Raw genomic sequence first — 17,365 nt, forward strand, 5'->3', positions numbered from 1 at the left:
TTTTAGTGGTCCACATCATTGTAGAGACAGTGTTTGTTTGTCTTGTGCTCGACTGCCTCAGGAACAAAACAGGTTAATGTCTGTGTTGGTTTTAGCTCGAAAATGATAAATTCTTTAATGACTTCTGACTGCAGCTTGTTAACCTCAATGTGTGATGAGTTAACCAGCCTTTGTACAGCTGCTACCAGGTATATGATTAGGAGAACTCCACCGATTCTGACATGACACTCATGATGCACATTTTTTTTAAAAAAGGATTAAAAATCAGCGAGAGATATCAGATACTATCTTTTCAATTCTTGCATTCAAAACCTGGTACATTACCCACAATGCAACTCAACCGCTGCCAGTTTGGACAGAGATTTGAGTGTGATATGCTAGTAGCAGCTAATGTTGCCTCGTGTGTCTACTCTGCAGCAGAGATGAGGAGTGGGCTACAGAGGTCTCACTACTGTCTACCTCCACACCTACAGATTTATTTTTATTTTCAAACTTCTAGTTCTCAGACTCAAGTGACATCACTTGAGGGCATTTCTTAGGCAGACACAGCTCCCTCTGGAAACACTAGAGGCTTCATACTATCACCTTCACATATGCACTTGTGCTCCCCCAGACCCTGAAAACCAAATTTAATGTGTAAAATCGATGGAATTCCCCTTGAACATAAATGGCGTAGCTAGTGTTGCCTGATGGTTAATTCACTATCACACAAGCTCCAGTGTTGGATTAGAGACTGGCGAGAATGTTAGTGTGAGTTACATGTGGAAATGAATATAAAGGATCGGACTGTTAATCTTCCTGCAGAACAACACTGATTAACCCTCAGCCACTAAACTCTTACTATCATCTTGAGTCAGCTTTTATTCAGACATTATTTACACACTGTTTATTTTAAACAGTTGCTCTAACGTTAACTCCTCTGTGACTTTTCCATCGCACTGATCTCAGATCCATTAATCTTTATAATGTAGTGATGGGTCTCCACCCTCCAGTCTGCCCGGCTCTTTGGTTTTATTTTGTGGATTTTAATTACTCCGTTTGTAAGATTGTACATGCAAATACTTTTGTTTCTCCTATCAGACCCCCGACACTTTTTTTTTTTTTTAAATGATCATCATCAGAGAAAATATTTCTAAAAATATCGTAACAAACAGCTTTCAAAAACAAGGATCCTTCACACTGTTTACATGAGCTTCACTGCAGGTAGTATGATGCTCTTAGTGTCATTCACTTTATGTTGTACATGAGAGCCAGCTGTACAGGCCTGCTGTGTGTGTTGCAGAGTAACTGGCTTCAGTAACGCTGTCGCTCAGGTGTGGATCAGAGTGACCGACTCGCTGTTTGAGGAAAAACTTTGATGACTTTTGTCATTTCTGGCTGATGCTCTCACCCGGATTAACTCGTAGGATCAGGTGTCTCGCTTAAGGGCATCATGTGACGTCTTCACACTTATTCCCTCATCTCAAAATACCAATCATGTACTTTAAGCAGTGGGTGCATTTGCTGTTGTTAATGATGTGGTTCTGTGTCATAATCAGAAAACATATTATAGTTTCACTGACTCAGTCTTTGCTTTCATTTTGAGACTGGTGGGTTGTGAATCATCGGAGGCCAGTTCTACAGGGGAATCTGTCACATCCGTCTGGTAAGATTTCCCCTCTCTCCTTAGATGACACACTGCCTCTTTAAATAGATAGTTTGTTTTTTTTTTAAATCAAGGGTTTCATCCCAAAATGCTTTAATGAAAACAACCTTCTCAAAAAGATATTAGTGAGTTATTGGTTTTACATTAAAAATTCATTTTTTCAAACAGCCATAATAACAGTCTATTTGGATGAAATTGTCTAAAGTGCACTAACATGAGTTACTTCTTGCATAAGGAATTTTTGGGCTGCAGTGTTTTGTTTTAATAGACAGCTTTGAGATGAAACCCTCCACTCATACCTCAGCAGACCAAGGGCTTCAGTTTGGTTTGTTTTGGAGTTTGTGCTTTGTTTTCTGCAAACGGCTCGGCCTTTGAATCATGTTAGTTGTAGCGGCTCACCTGTGGCGTTTGAAGACACAGGGATAAATGGGACGCTTTAATGTTTTGTGTTCTCTATCAGAGGAATAAAAGCGATGCATTTGAAGTGAAAGGAACTGCAATATGTACAGTTTTTAAATAAACATTCCACAGCTGGGTGTTTGTGCAAAATGTAGCCTGTGAGCTATGAAAAAAATATTGTTTTTATGTTTCCTCTTTTTGGGTTTTGCATATGGATGTTTATTTTTCTGAGCTTCGATGACAGATTGTATTTAAGGCCGTAGATATTTCAATGTACACCCATTTCTACAACGTCTTCCTGTTTGATACATGAAATCGCTGTGACGACTAACAAGGTTTGCGTTTTAGGGAGTGGTGTGCAGCTGTTTTCAAAAAATGATCAGGACAGGCACGAATCTGAAACTGTAGCTTTTTAATGTTGTCGAAGCCATGGATGAGATAAATGTCCCCATCAGCTCACACATCAGGCAGACAGACTCCAGATGTTCGTACAGCTTTCCACAACGTGACCCACATGAAATGTAAAGCACACTGTTGCTTTCAATTTTTGTTTTTCTCATTTAGCCAATAAATGTTTTTCTCTGATGACACGTGTTTTTATTTTTTCTGTAGATGATGATGTTCAGAGCTGCAGACTGAATTCATGTCGGATTAAAGATTAGATGCTCATAATATTTTATCAAACTGCGGATGATTACATCCACTGAAGTGCGTGTGCTGATAACCCGCTGCCCCTCTGTTCATCCACCACACACAGACACATGAATTTATGTCCTGCTCACCAGCAGGAGCATGAAAACCAGTCTGCTTCATGCACACACTGAATGCCCACAGTGCTGCGTTGTGCTTGAATCTTCAGCATCATTGTGACCTTGGCCGCTGCAGGACAGGAAGAAGAATGGCCCATAGTTCTTCTTTTCATCTCTCGTTCACAGCACATAATGAGCGTTAGAAATCCCCATTCAATGCACAGCCTGTATTTTATGGCTGCGGCTTGTGATTCGTGTGTGTGGTTTTTTTTTTTTTTTTTTTTTTTTTTTTTTTGGGGGGGGGGGGGGGTGTGTGTGCTCTGATGTCTCTTTTATGGGCTGAGACGACCGGCTGCAGAACTTGCAGGAGAGAATCAGAGGCGTTGATCATTTGTGGACGATCACTGCATCTCTCCCATCTTCTGCTGCGGGACGTTTCCCTCAAACTATGACCCAATCGTTGGGTGTTGCGTACTTTCAGCCCCTCCTCGTCCGGAGCTGCGTCAAGTCCGACACAGACACGCTGAGCGGCGCCGGAAACGCGGTGAGTGCTCCTTCAGAATAAGAGGGAATTGTTTTCCCTCATTAAAATTATAGTCCCGCAGGCCTTTAACATTGTGCTTCCATCTCAGTAACATGTAGTATAAAAGAGGTTTAAGGCAATACAACGTGAAATGTGAAGGAATTTTATCTTGCTTCGCAGACACCTAAAATGAATTACAACAAGTTTTAAGAGAGTGAATTATTTGTGAATGCCTTTGAAAATATGCTAACACTGACATTAAAATGAGAATAAGGTGATAAAAAACATTAAGGATGTTTAAATTAATTTAAATTAAACGTCTTTTTGATTTGATTTCCATTGGGGAAATTCTTGAAATAATCATTTTAATTGTCTGTTCTGGGTTAAACAAGTTACCCTTTCCATAAATCTGCCATATCAAAGGCTGTAAAGTATCAAGTTGCAGAAACCTGTGATCACCCTCCTGTCGTGTGTCAACACTGTAAATAGCCTGCTGGATATTATTGTGTTCAACTTTATTAATTTGAAAGTGAATGGAGCTAAATAGGCCTACTAATAATTAAGTCACTCATCCACATCTCAGTTTTTTCATGCTTACCTGTTACCTCCTATCTATGATTTGATGCAGAGTTTATTTGTTTGTAATACTATTATACTGGTCTTAACGAGTTAGAATCCAGTGCCCTACTTTTGTTTGCACATTTCTTGCAGCGACAGTTTGTTTTATTTTGAAATGTTTACCCGGAAACGGCTTCTTTTACCCAGGTTAACTTGACAACGGTCCCATCCAGCTGATGCCACGGAAAGCCTCCTTGAGTTCAGTTTGCCCGGTGCGCTCAGAGGACTTAGAGGGGTCAGGGAGCTCTACCGTCCCGCAGACACAACACCAGGGGCGGCGGCGGAGGCGGCACCCGAGCAGCTGTTCTGCGGTTCAGACTGCATCCTTTACCTGGACCGGAGGAGAGGAGAGGGGGGGGGCTGCTGGCTCTGCTGTCCGGACTCAAATGAACACACAACAGTCAGCGGAGGAAAAATCGTTGGAAACGGTTTCAGCGCTCAAACCAAGATGAAAGCGGCCAGCAGGCAAGTCACCGTGACCGCAGAGAAGCTGAACGGGGACATGAAGCGGAGGCCAAGCTATCCCGGCGAGCTGCGGGCCAAGCACGCCAACATGTCAACTAAGATTTGGGTGAAAGTGGCGATGGCGATTGCCTATTTCCTCTGCGTGTCCGTGGCCGCGTTCATCCTGGTGATTTACTATGTGTTTTTCTGGACACCTGACCCGCAGTACAACAGCACCTGCACCGAGGCGCAGAACCGCACCGACGGCGCGCCGAGGTTTGGATGACTATATAGCACGCACACTCGCACGCACGCACACATCTACACATATTATGTAGGTGTCGGCACACACCTAACAGGAGGCTGCAGCGGGGACGGATGGGAGGGGGAAGGTGCACAGAGAGACATGACTGCAGCCAGAGTTTGGGATGCTAACTGAGGACCTGAAGGAGGACAGAGGAGGCAAGTGCTGCCGGGATGCATCAGTGTTCCGCATGCAGGATGCAGGTGGGGGGGGGGGGTTATTGTTGGGGGTTTTTTTTCTCCTGCTTTACTTAAACACACAGAGCTGAGAGGGGGTCATGTTGTTAGTATTTTATTGTCTCACAACTCAAACCCACAGGACGGGTTCTCCTGACCAATAAGAGTCCGTCTTACAGATCTGCATTAAGGATGTTTTTTTTTTTTTTTTGGTTCCTGATTTAGTGTTTGGGATGTTTCACTGTGTGGGGGATAAAATGGTGGCTCCTCTGAAAGTCATACAGTACAAACATCCCGTAACTGATGGGTGGATTATGAGCCTGGAGACACAGACATGTTAAAGACTCCCTGAAATGTTTGAAGATGAACCAGAATCAAAACTTTTCAAGTGCTGCTGAACTTCGGTGTTTAGTTGATGTTGGAGATGATGAGGAGCTGTCAGATCCACTGCTGTACAGATACTTCACTAAATACTACAGCACATAGGAAACCACCAGAGACAGCCTGAGATAACGGCTCTGTTTTCTTAAAGCAGAGCTGACGAATGTTACTATGGCTTCTAAAAGCAGTTTTGATAGTGGATTAAAAAATGCCCAAGTCGCTTATCAAGCAAACCTGGCAAACATTGGTTCAAGGTCGTCACATGTCAGGATTTGCTGCTTTCCTCTGTTTGATTTGACTGTTAATTGAATATTGTTTAGCTTCTGACAGTATTAACAGTAGTTTTAATATGAAGGAAGAAATCAACAAAAACAAATGGTATAATACAAAATACTTTGATCAGGAGAAAAACATGTGATGTGGACGTTTGTATTTTTAGCATCTTTGTGCCCAGTAGGCCGGCTCAGTAATCCATCCATGCTTCCCAGTGCTTTTAAAATATATCATTTCTGCCACCTTGAGAACCTTTGAAACCCAGACAGTGTCTCCTGGAAACCACACAAGGACCCCTTCATACACTCAAGACCCCCCTCAAGGATCCTTATAATCCCTGAATCCCACCTGAACCTTGTGGAGCATCCTCAGAGATTCCCAGAACACACTTTAGGAAACCACACTGCAACCACCGAAGAACTCTTGAACCCCCAAATGAATCATGTAAACCCTTCAAATCCTCAGAGACACTGTCAACGATCTCTGGAGCCGGCCCTGGAGGGGGACCCCCCCCCCCCAACCCCCCCCCCCCCCCCCCAAACAACTTAAAAAAAAACCCCAAAGATCCGAATGCACCCCCCTCAGACCCCCCTTCAAGGTCCCCTGAAGGACTTCACTCTGTGATCCACTGTTCTGCACTAATGGAGATTTCTTTTTAAAATATGCCTACAGAGGAATGACTGACTTTTCTTTCGTTCACAGCTGGATGCTGTTTTTATTCAGGTATCTAGAGGAATTTAAAGCGATACTGTACTGTAGCAGAAGTAGCCTAAATGTGTGATCTCTGGTAGCTCGTAGCTGTATGAAATGCAAGGCGATCACTCACTATACTCTCAGTAGTTGCAGAAATTTTACCTTTTTAGAGCAACTTTTGTCTTGCACCGCCTCACAGAATGAGCGTAAAATATTCAATGCAATGTCACGTTTGTACCTCTTCTTGATGACACAGTTTGTTCACCTCACTTCCTGTTCATAATTTATTCTACTGTCCCTAAATCTATTAGACTGTTTTATTTACAATGTAGCCTTGAGAATCTATTGTTATGATATAATAAACTATGCATTTATTCCAGTGTGGGTGTCGTCATTGTGTCGACATGAGCAGAAACAGACACCGCAGCAGGTCGTGAGGTGTCATCCTGCTCTGAACTTTTCACTAGAAATGCCAGGCTGACATCAGCTGAGTGCTGCTCTGAATTTTACATCTGGAACGTTTCTGCTTTTGCAAAACAAACCTCTGTGGCTTTCTCCAACATCCACTTTCTGTATAAGTCGCCGGATTCTGTAAATTACAGCAGGAAATATACTCGTAGAAGTACATTCAGCCCTTCACAGCGCGGCCGACAGCTTGGCCTTCTCCTCAGCCCTCGAAATCCACTGACCTTTCTCGTGTTTATCCATTATTATTACAGTTTGGGAAGATGGAGAGTGTTTGTGAAGTCTTCCAAACTTCCAAAATACCTCACAGTACAACAAGGAGCACAATCAGTCATACGTCCTGTTTAATAAACAGTTACAACCAATGATTTTGTCCTTTTAGATACACAGCATGTTGGAAACAAACCTTCCAGATGTTTTTACTCTAGTTATTTTTAGTGGGTTTTTCTCTTTTTGTTTGTGTCAGATACTGTTAAACTTCACCCTCCAAACTGTGTTGCTGTCAGTATTTCAGCATTGATGGTCATGGTGTTAAGTTCCTGTCACGCACAATTCTGTTATTTTTATAATGATAATGGTTTTTAGATCCGTTTTGTTTCTGAGACGAATCACATACAAAGTGAAACACAGTTAAAATGCAATTAAAAATATTCTGCACATACATGAGGTGGACACTTCACTGCAGCTGGGACACAAAAACATGATCAGGTACAGTTGAATCCAGCGGCCCTGCATTAAATACAGTCTTTTTTCATTTTAGATTTGGTGATGACTCACCTCCATTGTGATTCTTGAAGGTTGTTTAATGCTGGGGGGTGTTTGTGTTATTGTGTCCGTACTCTTAAGTTTTCACTTAACCCCGAGCTGACTGTGATCCTATGGGCAGCTTGCAGGTGTGTGTGAAAGATCATTGATGCAAAATCAAAATGAAATAGTTTTAATATTAGTAATATTTAATATTAGTCTAGAGCCAAGATCCTGAAACTTTAAAAATATCAGAAAGCATTTGAGCAGCACACATCTCTGGAAATTCTTAAAATGTATAGTTTCAATAATAGAATATTTTGAAGGACAGCTTCACTTCTGTCGTAAAACAATACTCACATCTGTGTATACTGAAGCAGTCACGCCTCATGTTGCAGCATGATGTACGCAGTTCCTGGGAGCTTAAATCATCCCAGTTCTTGCACGTCCTGCACAGTCACCAGACATGTCTCCCACTGAGCATGATTGGGATGCTCTGGATCTGTGTGCACGACATCATGTCCCACTTCCTGCCAATTTCCAGCAACTTCACACAGCCACTGAAGAGGAGCGGGCCGACAGTCAACAACCTGATCTACTCTGTACAAAGGAGATGTGACGCACTGCATGAGGCAAATGGTGGTCACACTTTTTTTTTCTGTTCCACAAATACAATGCCAAATAAATAACTTTTTTTCAAAATGAAATTTTACATTTTACTGTGGCCTTTTATCGTGACCAGCCCCAGGCACACCTGTGCAGTAATGATGTGCATTCAGCATCTTGATATGACACAGCTGTCAGATGGATGGATGATCTTGACAGAGGAGAAATGCTCACTAACGTGGATTTAAACACATTTGAAAGAAAGCTGGAAGCCTTTTGTGTGAAAAATGGGAGCAAAAAACAAAATTGTTGCATAAATATTTTTGCTCAGTGTACACAAGTTTACACTGAAAAGCCTGCAGCTTTGGGACATACCCACCTGATTTGTCCACCTTACTGATGAAACCTATTAACTTTACACAAACTTATGAATACATTTTTACACATTTGGATTTTGTCTCCATCACTTCTACTGACAACACATTAAGAAGGGACCTCTTCATGTCCAGTCTGACCATGAAGAAGATTTCACCAAGACAGAACCTGCTAACATATTAATATGCTGTTCTAAAGAAGACTTGAACAGTTGTGACCTTTTCCTTTCATGTGTGTCTGGATCAAATGTAGCAGCACAGTTGTTGCCCACCACTGAATAAACCCAGAATCTGACTCCAGTGAGAGCTGCTGTTTGGTCACGTGTTGTGGTTGGATCATGAGGGATCGTGTCTACGTTGCTGCATCAGTGACAACTCCTAATTTAGTTGAAACCTTTTTCTACAAACAAACAATAAAAAAATGGGCCTTGATTGGATTGTTTCCAGCTCCCTGTTAGAGCTGGAAACTTCTTAAAATGTCCCACAAAGTCAAACCTGGAACAAATTGATATAATTTCTAATGCTTTATATTACCATGGAAATGAATGCAATAAAAGTGTCTTTGACCATAAAGGTTTATTTAACTTGAAGGAACAGTTTCAAAAGTTTGCAATCATTTCAGTGTGAATACCACTGATTTTATTTAAATGACCCAAATGTAAATAAATGGGAAAGTGAAAGTTAAGTTCATACCTGGCTGCTTAAAACCGTCTGAAAAACCCTCCAGCTGTCAGTTCCCTTGATCTCAGGCAAAAGGCCATGAGGTCAACAGCATTGTGGCGTCACAATGACGTCACCATCATTGTGACGTCAAAATCATCATGATGTCACAACGACGTCACAAAGTCTGCAGATGCGAGGTTGTAAATAGAAGCCATTTCTAGCTTCAGTCAGACTTCACCACTCCCACTGGACCCGCGGCTGAAGACTCTGCTCTGCCGGATCGCAGCCCACCGACACACCGCTGCGGTGGAGGCCCCACACATCCTGTCGGACGCACGCCTCGGCCCTTGCGCAATGTGCGTTCGCACCGCACCGGCCGGAGCGCCGGCAGGAGGGGCTAAGCGTGGTCCGGCCCTCAGAGCCCTCAGGAGTCCTCCGTGGGAGCGGGGACGGACGGCCCGTCGGAAGAACCGGGAGATCCTCCCGGTGACCCGAGGCCACCTGTCCGCCCCCAGTGGTGTCGTCAGGGTCGGGGCTTCAGCCCGGGACCCCCTGAGCCCCCAAAGGCTCCTTTTTTTACTGAATAAACCCAGAATCTGTTAAGTTTGGAAGATGTTGTCTGATATAGGCTTTAATATAAATGACACAACTAAATCTAAGTTTGTTTGTTTTTTCCTGTGGCTGCAGGATGTTTTTTTTTTTAATATCACTAACAGTGCAAACAGCTGAGCAACACACACATCACCTGGTTTTCCTTACGTATGTGGAGGCAACTTAAATGCAGCAGAATTGGCTTTTAAACGAACTTAAACAAATGTCAGTTTGTATTTGATACAGCATGTTGTTATAATGATCATCCATATTAACTAGTATTTCTTCTAAATCACATATAAGAGAGAGACGAGGAAAACAATGATGTGTTTGAGCCAGGTCACTCTCATCACTGCTCAGTGTGTGTGTGTGTGTGTGTGTGTGTGTGTTGTCAGCAGTGGTTTTCTTCTTCACAGGACACAGCAGCCATGACCTGGAGACGAGCCTCGTGTGACTCAGCAGAGCTAGCCGTCCTGTCTGGCATGCTGCTGCAGTTCAGACCAACAGGAGCTGTTAACACCTGACTACCATCACTGGACTCACTGTTTCTTTTCTTAGTCCACTGTTACGCAGAAGAGGAAGTGTGCACTTCATGATGTTTTCAAAATAAATGTAATTTAGTTGAGGAGGATCTGATTGAATGAATTCCAGGACTTGCTTCCTGCCAGTGACTGATCCACACGAAGCGCGTCTTCAGCTGAAGTGACGTCATCTTGCTGATGGGAGGGTTTTTACTTCAGAAGGGCCAGAGGTGAAGTGGTTTATTAGTGCAGACAAGCACTTAAGCTGTGATTCTAACTGTGATAAATTACAGCATGATGTACTCAAAGAGGCAGAAGAAAGTGAACAGTGCACATGTGTTTAGCTCATCTGACACGTCCACTTTCAGAAGATTTACACTGCCGGCCTTTGTCTTGTGAATTTAAAATCAGACATGAAGGAACAAAAGGATTTGATGACTGGACTGTGTTGACACACACAATCAGCAGCTGTGTTTGTTTTCAACTTCAAACTGACTCAAATTTGACTTTAAAATTCTAATATATAATGTTGTTTGTATATAAAATGAGATGTATGACAGTTATGACACATCATTTTGTTTGTTTTTAATAAACATAAAAAACAAACATTCAGCAACCTGGTAATTATTGTTGCATATAACATGAACTCACTGTTTATGTGACATAGAATCAAATGCTCGAAAAACAAATGATTTTGTTGCGTGATTAAAAATAGTCGTGTTGAACTGACATTTCCAGTCAATGTTCATGTGGTGCAGTTATTTTGTGTCTGGTTTACAGTGTCTGCTGTGACAAACAGAGTTTTTATCTGCCCATGTATTTCAAGTAGGTGCTTGAGTTACTCTAAAAGCATGTCAAGCGTTTTATTTTTTATGGGAGAGTCATGATGTTTCGTCTGGCCTGACAACAGTGAAAAATATACTATATGGTCACTTTTATTAGGTTTACATCACAAGAGATTAGTAGGCTGATTTTCATGCTGTGCACATGAGTGATAAGTGTCTGATTTCATGTGTTTACATTTCAGGGTTTTAGGTCATAAAATGTTATGCTGTGAGATGAATTCTGTCCTTCACCTCCTGTGTCCGACACACTTGACCCCCTGTTGAAGTAATTACCCAGCCAGTGATCACTGGCAGGATTGATGACTAAGCTCTGCTCTGCACCGTCCAATCATGTATCCTTTCATTACTTCAGAGCAACATGGAAACCAACGAGTCTGCTCATCAAACTGCTGAGCTGCGGAGCAGAGTCACTTCGGAACGAGTTTCCTGTTTGAGCCGTTTTGTCAAAAGGCTTTGACATTTTCAGCACAGGTGTCCTCAGAGTCAGAGCTGTGGCCTCAGCCATGCGAGCGTCTCCGAGAAAGTATAGATCATTTATTTGACATTCACAGAAAATTGAAATCAAAAGTCAGGTTTATAAAAAAAAAGACTATAGTTGAGAGGATAATATGGATATGCTGTGATTTCAGAATTCACAGCCTTCGACATATGACTGCTCCAGCTTTGACCTGTGTTCAAAGAGGCGGTCACCTCCAAACAAATTCATATTTATAACAACAGCTCTGGAAATAGAGAAAAATGTCCAGCCACAAAAAGAACAGGAGAATAACATGAACAGGCAGAGCACACAGTAAGGCCAGAGGAAGAAACCTTAAAGCACAAACAGAATTCTCATAGTGAAAGTGCATCAATTAGTGAAGTATATACTGTATATACACAGGAAATGTACTGGATGCAGCAATGTAAACACAACGGTGAAGGAAAGCTGGAAAGGAGCGAGCATGCTCAGCAAAACATCTCCCTGGATAAATAAAGATGGGAATAAACTTGGAGAATTTTCAGAGGAATCAGCAGATTGAGATCATCTACACTTTATTGATCTGAATTTAGAGGTTGACAAGAAAAAGAAACGCTGATACACGAGATTTACCAAATTTGCTTCCACTGCAGGATTAGATGAAGCAAAGCCAGACAACTTAGACACACACACACACACACACACACACACAAAGAAAGAAAACTTAATTTCATTAATTCACCTGTAGGAATAGAGATGTCTTGGTCTTCTGAAAGGCAGATGGAGTATGCACAAAGATTCTCTGTTAATTCTAATAAACTCACTGTTATAAACTCAGTAATTAAAATCATCTCAGTGTCCTTCTTGGAAAATACACAAGAGCAAAATTTCAAAATGAAACTCTTATTATAAGTTACAATTTTTAAAAAATGCACCTGTCTTCAGGTGTTTGACATATTTTAGATCATTATAGAACTTTTCCATGTTAATAAAACAACTTACAGTGAGACTGCAATCCACATTAAAGTTTTCACCAAGGGACCCCATCTGAAAGCAGCTTCAGTATCAGTGTGATTAGTCACTGAATCTTAAATTCCAAAAATGATCTCCGAAAAAACAAATGTGTAAGAGGCCTTCAAATACGTCAGAGGTAAATATTACAAAAGAGGGAGAGAAAAACTCTGGCAAAATCCAAAACTGAGAACTTATTTGGATTACAAACATTACAAATGTGAAAAATATTGTGAGAAAGGTTATAATTTGTCTCAAAGTAAGAAATCACTCCATGTTCAATTTCCAGATTTCTGTTTGATGCGAGCTCAGGAGAGCACTTAATGAATTCCTTTTACACATTAACTTTAAAACAGAGAACAGGAGGCGAAACATAACTTTTCATAGATAAAATCCTATTTTTATCTGTTAACGCTGGCGTAATGTAAATGTAAATGTTGTTCTGGCAGGGTTTTGATTGTTTATATTTCTATAATATGTGTTTGTTAGGCTGAGTAATGCCAATGGGACAGTGTGTGTAAGCTGCTAATATTTGTCTTTTGTGCTGTTAGATGCTGGTGGGTAAACATCAAAAATGTTTTTGATCAATGTGTCTGAATAATTCAGTAAGAGATGGACCATTTAAATGACCAGACACATGAATAAAACTATTCATTGATTCATACAGATTCATTAAACAGCATTAAACTTTGTGTTTGTAGACTGTGTTCCCATCTGGAAACCACTGAATGTGGCTTTGCAGAGCAGGATGTGCATTTGATCACTAGAGGACAGTGTTGTGCAGAATAAACTCTCCGATGAGACCGTTCGGTTTATACACTGTCTTTGATAGTGGTGTAGAAATTAAAATGTTAGGTCGCATGACCCACGTTGATAATTATGAGCATCAGAAAGGTAACCTACATGTATAGGTTTAAGTGTATTGACCTTATCTGATGTCTCTCTATGCCATGTGTTACCATCAGTGTTGTTTAGAACTTTTGAATTGTCATAGGTCTATATACTAATCATGACATCAGCTAAGTGACAGATCTGTTTGTATGTTTTTATGATTGTCTGTCTTTAGTCAGTGATGATATTCAGATCCTGTACTGAAGTCAAAGCAACAACATGAAAAAAATCCTGAATTAAAAAATGTCACTTGTGTAAAAGTTTGTAAGCATTATTAGAAAAATGTACTAAAGGTATAAAAACTTCTGTGAGTGTTATAGTGTCCATGTTTGGAATGTGAACATTACAACATTTCCCTCTGACCTGTAAAGGAGTACAATCATGAAGTGGCCTGAAACTGAATCTTAAGAACAGCACTTGTGTAAATGGATTTAGTTTCACTCTACCTCTGTCTGCAGTAAAACAAGAGTGAATATGTTTGTCTTGAGCTTCAGTATGAACTCACAAACCTGACTTTATGAGGGCCTCAGATGGCAGCACTATTTCACACTGGTCAATAAGTAGCCTAGTCAGTAAAATCAGCAGTGCTGACCTAAAAAAACATAAAGCAAATACATTTTAAAAATAAAATAATAAATAAATTATGAGAGATTCCTAGATTCCATCTCTATTAAAATCTGTTAAATTCGTGCTTTCTACATACCTGGCTGCTTAAAACCGTCTGAAAAACCCTCCAGCTGTCAGTTCCCTTGATCTCAGGCAAAAGGCCATGAGGTCAACAGCATTGTGGCGTCACAATGACGTCACCATCATTGTGACGTCAAAATCATCATGATGTCACAACGACGTCACAAAGTCTGCAGATGCGAGGTTGTAAATAGAAGCCATTTCTAGCTTCAGTCAGACTTCACCACTCCCACTGGACCCGCGGCTGAAGACTCTGCTCTGCCGGATCGCAGCCCACCGACACACCGCTGCGGTGGAGGCCCCACACATCCTGTCGGACGCACGCCTCGGCCCTTGCGCAATGTGCGTTCGCACCGCACCGGCCGGAGCGCCGGCAGGAGGGGCTAAGCGTGGTCCGGCCCTCAGAGCCCTCAGGAGTCCTCCGTGGGAGCGGGGACGGACGGCCCGTCGGAAGAACCGGGAGATCCTCCCGGTGACCCGAGGCCACCTGTCCGCCCCCAGTGGTGTCGTCAGGGTCGGGGCTTCAGCCCGGGACCCCCTGAGCCCCCAAAGGCTCCTTTTTTTAAGGGGACAAATAGTTTGCCAGGGCCACACTGTTGGGCCAGAGAAGCTCTGGGTGCTATCTTGTTATAACTATTTGTGTGATGTGGTGCAACATGGTACAAGAGATCACTGGAACTATAACACTTTCCTCAGTTTTTAAGGAGGCTGATGAGCCGTCAGCTGTAACTGACCTGCAGCCCTTTAACCGCCTTGATCTTTTCAGCTGTTCGCTGAATGTACTGCTGCTCTCTATCAACCATCTTGTCCAGTTGTTGTTTTTTGCGGCAGAACTGCAGACCCTCCTTGGTCTCAACAGTCTTCTCCTTCGTTGTCTTTTCATTGTCATGGCTTAATTTCTGTCCACAGTGAGAAGAAGTGACAGGAGACAAAACTGAAACAGGACAAGCCTCAGAGACTCAGTCAGGACACCTATAATATACCTGTCTCAGGTTAAAGGTTAAAGAGAACTGCCTCTGTCAGATACCTGCGCTCTAAGAGCGTCATTGTAGGATGAAATGCTGCCCGTGTACAGTGCCTGGATTTCATCCATCACTTCTTTGTATTTCTGCTCCACAGTGCGTGTTGTGTCTTTTAGATCAGCTAGCTGCTGCTGAGATTGTCCCTTCCTGAGAAACACACACCGTTCACACCAGAGGAAGCATGATCACAAAGAAAAGAGAGACTGAAATACTTTGAGCTCATCTCTGAATTTAACACTCAAAAGAAATGTGGGAGCATTTGTTGGGTTTATTGAGACAGGTCTGTGTACGGGTGGAGAGGGTGGGCTCAGAGTTTCATTCACTGCAGGACCAGGTCTCGTGGTGCTGACAGTCTCGTGTGTTAGAGTCCCAGAGTCAGTGATCACAACTTCAAATGCTTAATATTCTTTTTACACATCTTTCCTTTTCACACAGGTGTCACATAGAAAACAGTTTGTAAAATCTTGCAGATTTCACATGAGTGTCAGATCTGGTTCTGTTGTTTCGGCTCATTCACTGTGTGAGAATATGAACAGAGGAATAAAACTATAGACTCTGTGATCAGAATGAAGTCATGTGTGAAGGACCAAACATGGTTGACCGGCAAATCAACCATCCTGAGAAAAGGATGAGAATTGCAAGAGAAAAACTTTTATCAAACTATGTAGGATAAGGTCAGTGTCCACACCATTACACTAACACACAGTAGCTCTATGCATTCATCTACTTTTATGTACCTATTCTGTTCACGTCTAGATCCTGTTTCTAGTTTTATTAGCTTCATTATTTAGTTGAAATGATGCTCACATGCTGCGTATTCCTAATAAAGTCATATTTAATCAAATTGCCACAAACACAGATTGTATTCTTCCAGTGCAGGAGGAGACCAACGGTCACCGACTCAAAGACTTTCAAAGACAGAAGTCTTGTTGTCAATGTGTTTTACCGTCGAGACTTTCAGAACCTCCAACATTAACTGATGCTACTGCTTCTTATTATTGGCAATATTTCCAGTTACCAGTGTAAGTGAATGAAATGAGACGTTTGATGTTTTGACTCAAGTTTGAATAAGGAAAGCTTATATCTGCTTTCTTTATTTTTTTTTCTACAGACCGTCCCCTCAAAATCACCTCAGACTATTAAATAAACAGGCACAATACTGCTGAAGGTAACATTTCATTTCTTCTAACCTGTTGGCGACAAACACCTGATGTGGCAAGCCTACATGTAATAACACTAGTATTTAATCCTTATTATTTTAATTGCCTATATGCTCGTTATTTATTTATTTTTCTATCCATTTATATATGGCTTGTCAAATGTGAATATTTGCCGTTACAATTAACAATCACAGTATGTAGAATTACCTTCGGCCCAGGGTTTTGGTTGTGTGTTAATTACTTGACATTCACACAAAATAGGAGAAATTTGATCAAACACAACTTTACAACAAATGAGAAACAAATAAATATATTTCTGAAACAAGGAGGATGGAAGAATCACTATGAGTGGATATTGTACCTCATGTTCAGTTCATCAAATGACTCAAGTTATTTAAGTTATGTAAGTTTCAGAAATTCAGCTGTTTGGGGTCAAAGTTCAGATATTCACAGAGCCAGTGATATATAAGGCTTTGACATTTAATGTGGGGGCGGTGTCTCCATCTCTTGGACAATTTATGACAACATGAAAGATGTCCATTAAGAACTTTACTGCCCAATCCTTCATATATATTTAATATAAATAATAGATATCACATCATGTTGATCAGTTTACACAAACACATTCTGAATGTTCTCTGTTTGTATTCAGTAATGTTACAATACACTAATTCTGTACTTAGACTTTATTGGTTCTTGTAAGGCCACAACACTTAACTACTTTATTTACTGCAGATAATCATGTACAGTACTTTGTCACATGACTTTACTCTGGAGTATTATTGTTTTTTTTATAATTCAATGATATGATGACTTTTCCATGAAGACTGACCATGTGTCCCCACCCACCATCTCATCCAGAATATTTCCTTTTTTTAAATATCATGGTTATTGTCAACACTGGTAAACCGCTAAGTGGGACCCAGGGGTCCAACATGAGGAGGGCCCTCAAGAGCCTGGAATTCAAATCAGTTTTGATGTTTTACGTTATTAGAAGTATTTCTGTTAACAAAGTATTTCTGTTAACAGAATAATATATCTAAAACAATATGACAGTATTCTTGTGAGTTGCAGCAGACTGGACTAGCACATGTTAAAAACTAATATACTAATATAACTAATA

Source organism: Seriola dumerili, unplaced genomic scaffold, assembly GCF_002260705.1.
Source record: "Seriola dumerili isolate Sdu_G_001 unplaced genomic scaffold, Sdu_1.0 BDQW01000036.1, whole genome shotgun sequence".
NCBI lineage: Eukaryota > Metazoa > Chordata > Actinopteri > Carangiformes > Carangidae > Seriola > Seriola dumerili.